Genomic DNA, 6117 nt, shown 5'->3' with positions numbered 1-6117 from the left:
CAGGGAGGAAGACCAGCTTCTTGGTTTTCTCCATTCTCTCAGATGTTTTTAGTTATAGATAAATAGCATTCTTCTAATATTTAAAGAGTAGTCAGTAAAATTCCTTGAGCATCACAATTACAATGAATTTACACCTTCATTCAGCCAACTACTTTTTTAATTTATCATCAGAAGAAAGTAGCTCTTAATGGAATATATTACTATATATTTTGGTTTTAAAGCTTAAGTCTACAAAACTGTAACCTTTACCATTTGACTATGTCAGGAAAATCCTGAAATATAAAACATTAAGTTGCAAGGGATCTTAAAATATATAAATATATATGTTTATATATATATATATATATATATATACATATATATATATATACATACACACACACACACATATATATATAAATTTTTAATATAAAAATACTGAAAGAATCTGTGCTACAATATTTACCTCTATCAAGTGTCTTGAATAACTGCAGCTCATGGCAACAAATAGGAGGCAGAATTCCTCTAAACACTGAGACTTGCCAGTCACGTTTAAAAGTTAACATATTAACCAAAAAAAGTTCCCAAAGAACAACTGATCAAATGTTTTGTTTTTAAATTTCACTCTAATAGACAAATAAGCACTGTTTAAAATATCTGAGAGTTCGTTATACTTTAACATAAATATTATGACTCTATGGTTTAAGTGGAACCAAAGGCTATGCTCTCCAAAAAAAATCCCATATAACTAGCTCATTAGATTTACAATGAAGACAATGACACATCAGAATAACACAACACATATAAATCAACATAAATGCCTTAAAGGAATGTTACAGTAGTGTCAAAATATATGTTAAATATTTCTGACTTATTCCTTAACGTTTTCAACAGTATCAAAGCAAAGGCCCATTTAGGTGAACACCTGATTGCATAAACTTACAAACTACTTGGGAAGAGTAGCAACAAATCTTTAGTTCCTCGACCTGAGGACTAACATAGAAAGATGGTTAACATTTAAAAAAGATTTCTGCAAGATTCATTCTCTGTTTTTTTGTTCTTTGACAGGCCACCATTAGGATAGGGTTGACAGAAACTGAAGAATCAGTTCATAATATCAAGGATGCTGAGGTTGAGAAATTTATGTAATTTATGTATTTCTTTATCTGGCTCACATAGAGCATCATATTCTGTACACATTTTAAAAACAAGATTTCAAGGGTCTCAGGATTCACCCTTTATAACAAAAGGGTCTGGAAGAAACCTAACTTTCTTAGAAGTATGAAAGAGAAGAGATATTGCTTCCTCAGATCTTCATGACTGGACATGAATTTATTTCATATGTTATCATTTATCTGAATGTGTGCTTTCAGTTGATAATGAGTTTGGTGTTACAGAAATCATGCTTTAGAAGGAGCAGGCACAGGCAGTGTAATCACGATGTGGAAGAAACACAAAGTACAGCATATAATAAGCACTCAATAAATGATGAATGGCTACCATTTCTTCAGTACAGACTACATCATAAACAACTTGAGCTACTTGTGAATCTAGAAGAGTTAAATAAGGTATGGTTTCAAATTCTAATTACAGACCTTAATTTTCAGTGCCAATACAATTGACAAGATTTGGGACTGGTAAACAATCCAAGGTAGTTGCTGCCAAGGATAGAACATGAAATAGCTAGATAACAGGGACCATTACTTTTTCTCTTTTCATATTTTCTTTTTTTTCCACCTTTTATTTTTTTCAATAATGTTTCCTCATTGTTCCAAATAAACTTCTTTGCTTTCACGCTGTGAAACATTGATATGTAAAGAATCTCTTCCTCTCAGGGCGCCTGGGTGGCTCAGTGGGTTAAAGCCTCTGCCTTTAGCTCAGGTCATGATCTCAGGGTCCTGGGATCGAGCCCTGCATCAGGCTCTCAGCTTAGCAGGAAGCCTGCTTCTTCCTTCTCTCTCTCCCTCTCTCTCTCTGCCTGCCTCTCTGCCTACTTGTGATCTCTGTCTGTTAAGTAAATAAAATCTTAAAAAAAAAAAATCTGTTCCTCTCATCATTTTATTTTCTGGAAATTTTGGAAAACAAAAGCTACACACACACACGCGCGCGCGCGCACACACACACACACACACACACACACACACACACACACACACAAGCTAGCACTAGGGGAAAACATTTCTACTGATAAGTCTTGTACTTTAACCTAGCTCTTCTTTTTTATACCAAAGGTACTTTTGATTTTGACATTATCAAATGACAGAGGACCTAACCATTCAAAATGTTACCTCTCATTTGAAAATAAACAAGATTTCCCAATGCTTCAGGATACTAGAATTAGGTCTCTCTCTGTGTGTGAGTATTCAAGATTTGAAGAGGAAACTATTCAGGTTACAAAATATTCAAGGATAGCAAAATATGTGTTTTCAGTAAACACATATCAAGATAAATAGTGGGGAAATTAAGATGAAATTAACTGAATGACTTTAGTCACATCTTTTGTTTTACCTAATTCTTTTTTTAAACTTATGGAAATTTGCTAGTAAACATAAAAGTAGAAAAAATTTTGTGTCCTCTATTTTCCTTCCTTGCCCACACATTCTCAAACTTTTTTTTTTTTTTTTTTTTTTTTGGTCTGGAGTATTCTAAAACAAATCCCAGACATCATATCTGGCTAACCATTTTTAATTAAAATGATTGGCCCATATGGAGGCCATTAGTAACCAATGAAGATAAGATACCATTGTATTTCCTACCAATTTTACTTTGCAGACCTAGGCTTTTTTAATGATTTCTTAGACTGACACATGCAACTGAGGTATAAAAGTTTCTACCTATGGCCTCACTGCTGATCACAATGAAGAGTCCATACTGGTCTATGAAGACTGGGATGCAAACAGAAGTAAAAGTGTCTTTATTTTAGCTTATATACATACCAATTTTCCTCTTTTAAGCAATCCTTAATAACATTAGTTTGATAATCTAAATTGAATTAAAATTGAACTAGATTATATAATCAATTAAATTCTACTTCAACGTCCATATTAATAGATTCAAGCCTGTTAGTGTATTACTGCTCATCATAATGGTGGGTAGAGGTTTGGCTCTGTTGTCCTAGTTGTTCTGGGAGTTAGCTAACTTTTTTCCCTCTTAAGTCTCAGGTAAGCTATTCCCCATAACTAAATAGGTCACTCTATACCCACAGTTTGAATGTTGGACACACTGACCCTATGTTAAGAGTTTGTATAGACAGAGTGTAAATCACTAATTTATTAAGCATTTTTCTACTAGTTGGTTTTAGTGGTTACAAAAATGTCTCTATATACATCCTTATATAGTCAAGGTACTGAGTTTCGAATCAGTATTAACCCAAGTACAGTTTCTCCATCCACAACTTACCATACACCACAGTAACCAGGATGACCTCATATCAACTAGTGTAGACAATAAATTCTTTAAAAATTCCTAGTTTACAAAACTGTATTTAAAAAATCTGTTACTTCTCTACTCACTGTCATTGAGCACTCCTTTCCCAGAGCTATTAATATCATAAAAGTAAGAAAACATTTTGTGTGGGATGAAAATTTGAGAATTTTGGCAAAAAACTTCTTTTAATTAAAAGAGTAATATTTTAAAATTTTGTATGATCAATAAAGAAAGAAGAAAAGATAAGAGTTCATGACCAAATGAGGAAGGAGTAGAATTTATTTAAATTAAGATTTCATCTGACTTTTCATTTGATACTAATATCTTTGTAATCCTAAGCCTGAATATATGAGCTAATTCAAACACATAAACATTAAATGTTTAATGATAATTTAAAATCCTCTTTATTCCAAATTCCAAAAGAAATTCATAAATAAAATTCACTTAATTAACTTTATAAAGAACAGCAGACCTTATGCCAGTGAATTCTCAGATTTAAATTTTTAAAAGGGAGCACGGAACAGAACCTGTGAGTACCTGTGCCTTAAAAACCAAGAGGTTCATACAGCTGAAGGGAGACTAAAATAGCCTCATGCTGTAACAAGAATAGCAACACCAAGATTAAAAAGCCAGATTTATATTAACCAGATACCTTCTATGTTTGCTTTGAAAGTTACCTTGGAAGAATGTAAGCAAAGTCATTACTAAGAACTACAAATGCAACTGCATTTACTTTAGAATGCTAAACACCTATCATGCAAATTCCTTTTATGGTGTTTATTCATAGGAGTCTCCTGAGAATTCTGAATTCTTTAAGTAGCCCACAAAGTTCACATAGATCTCTTTTTATAATGGTGGATTTTGGAGTCACCCACTTACCTTTAGTGTATAAGAATTCCAGTAAAGATGGGTTAACAGAGACTCATTCTAACAAGGTTCCTAGTAAAATAAAGTAGGGACAAGCAAAGAGACAAGGGACATTTAGAAAAAAAATAATCTTGGGCAATAGTCCTTAACTGGTAAGGGAAGAGGTCAGGTATAGCAGAGTGAGGAATCAAAAAAAAAAAAAAAGACTTTGCTTTTAGAGAAAATTTAATGAATTAAGAAACTGCAAACATTTAAATTCCTTTAGTTACTTTTACTATGTTTATGAAATTCATTCCCATTTAATGTAGATCTTAAATGTCTTATGCAACAAGCAACATTCTTTGCTAATTCTGAGATTATTAGAACTGCTCTCTTTCAGACATATTCTCTTGAGACAAAACAAATTTTCTTTGGCCAGAATGACTTAATTGGCCTACAGCAATCCTCTCCCTAAGATCTGTACTTCCAGAAAAGATTTTGCAAGTGTAGCTGACTTTCTTGGTGTTGCAATAATGAATCCCTGTCCATTTAAAAGTATTTTACTAATCCCAGGGAGTAGACTATTCTAACTTTCACTTCTTAGTTTCTGTGATTAAAAAAAATAACTTAAAAAAGTAAGGCGAACTTCTGTCAAAAGCTTCCGACTATTAAAAAATATGAGAAAGCCCGAGTACGCTCATTTTTATTTTATTTCTTCAACTTTGACACACAAAGTCCTTTAGTTTTTTTTGTTTTTAACTCCAACTATCTCATTATAGTAAATTAAAAATAAGTAATCTAAAATAATAATCTTTGGGAAAAAAAAAAAAAGAAGCAAAGCCTGCCTGGGGGAAAGTCATCCATAAATAAAAGTTGAAGAAAGAATTGAACCTACAAAAAACACATTTTACAGTAAAAGGTTATGAGAGGGTCTCAAAAACAGGTACATGTAAATAACCCAAAATAATCTCCAGAAATTCTAATAAAGTAAACTTCTCTAGTCTAAACACCAAAGGACACCAATAATTATTTCGTTTTTTAGATACCCAGGGAGCAACATTAAAGCATTAATATCTGTTAAGATTCCTACTAAGAAATCTGATTAATGAAAATGGATCTTGTTTATGTGTAAATATACATTTACCCTCCAATGAAAGTAAATGTCTTTGAAACACTTTTAATGTTAGTATTCACCTTTCAGAAGAAAGAAATATCAACATAAGCAAGTGTCACTAAACGTCTAAGAGATGCATTTTAACTGCAAAGGCAGTTACCACTTTTCATGAAGCAATAAAAATGGCAATTTCTACCTGCAGAGAGCACATACAAAATTATCACATCTTTTAATACCTGCCAGGATCATATTGTATGGGTCTAAATTAAGAAACCTCAATAAGAGACAGTCTGTGACCTCTAACGGGGCAAACAGATAAACATCTAATTTCTAAACTTTAGATTTGCTGTTCTCAACCGTAACTCCTGACTCTACTCCCACCACCCTGCACCCACAGTGACATCAGTCTCCTGCCAGGCCCCGGCTGCAAGTGGGTGCACTCAGAGCACAGGAAATACAGGCTTTGTTGCTACCTGGAGGGAAAGTTCACGTATGAGACACTGGCTTACATTTCTGTTTTGTGTCAAAAGTGGCATGTCTGTTTTCTACCACTTTTCCCTCTTATTTCCTTTTGTCCTCATGCAAACCCCAGAGTTTGGCAAATTTTAGTATTATTCCCACTTGAAAGACCCCGAGATGGGAAAATAAAGCTTCTCTATCTGATCCAGTTGGTGAATGGTAGGACTCGGAGCCTTCCCCAGACCATCCCTAGCTTCAATGTTCTTGCAACCCAATGCTTTCACAATTTCAAA

This window comes from Enhydra lutris, unplaced genomic scaffold, assembly GCF_002288905.1.
Source record: "Enhydra lutris kenyoni isolate GAN:26980312 unplaced genomic scaffold, ASM228890v2 scaffoldscaffold42, whole genome shotgun sequence".
Classification (NCBI taxonomy): domain Eukaryota; kingdom Metazoa; phylum Chordata; class Mammalia; order Carnivora; family Mustelidae; genus Enhydra; species Enhydra lutris.
The sequence above is the reverse complement of the archived record's forward strand: the minus strand, read 5'-3'. Positions refer to the sequence as shown.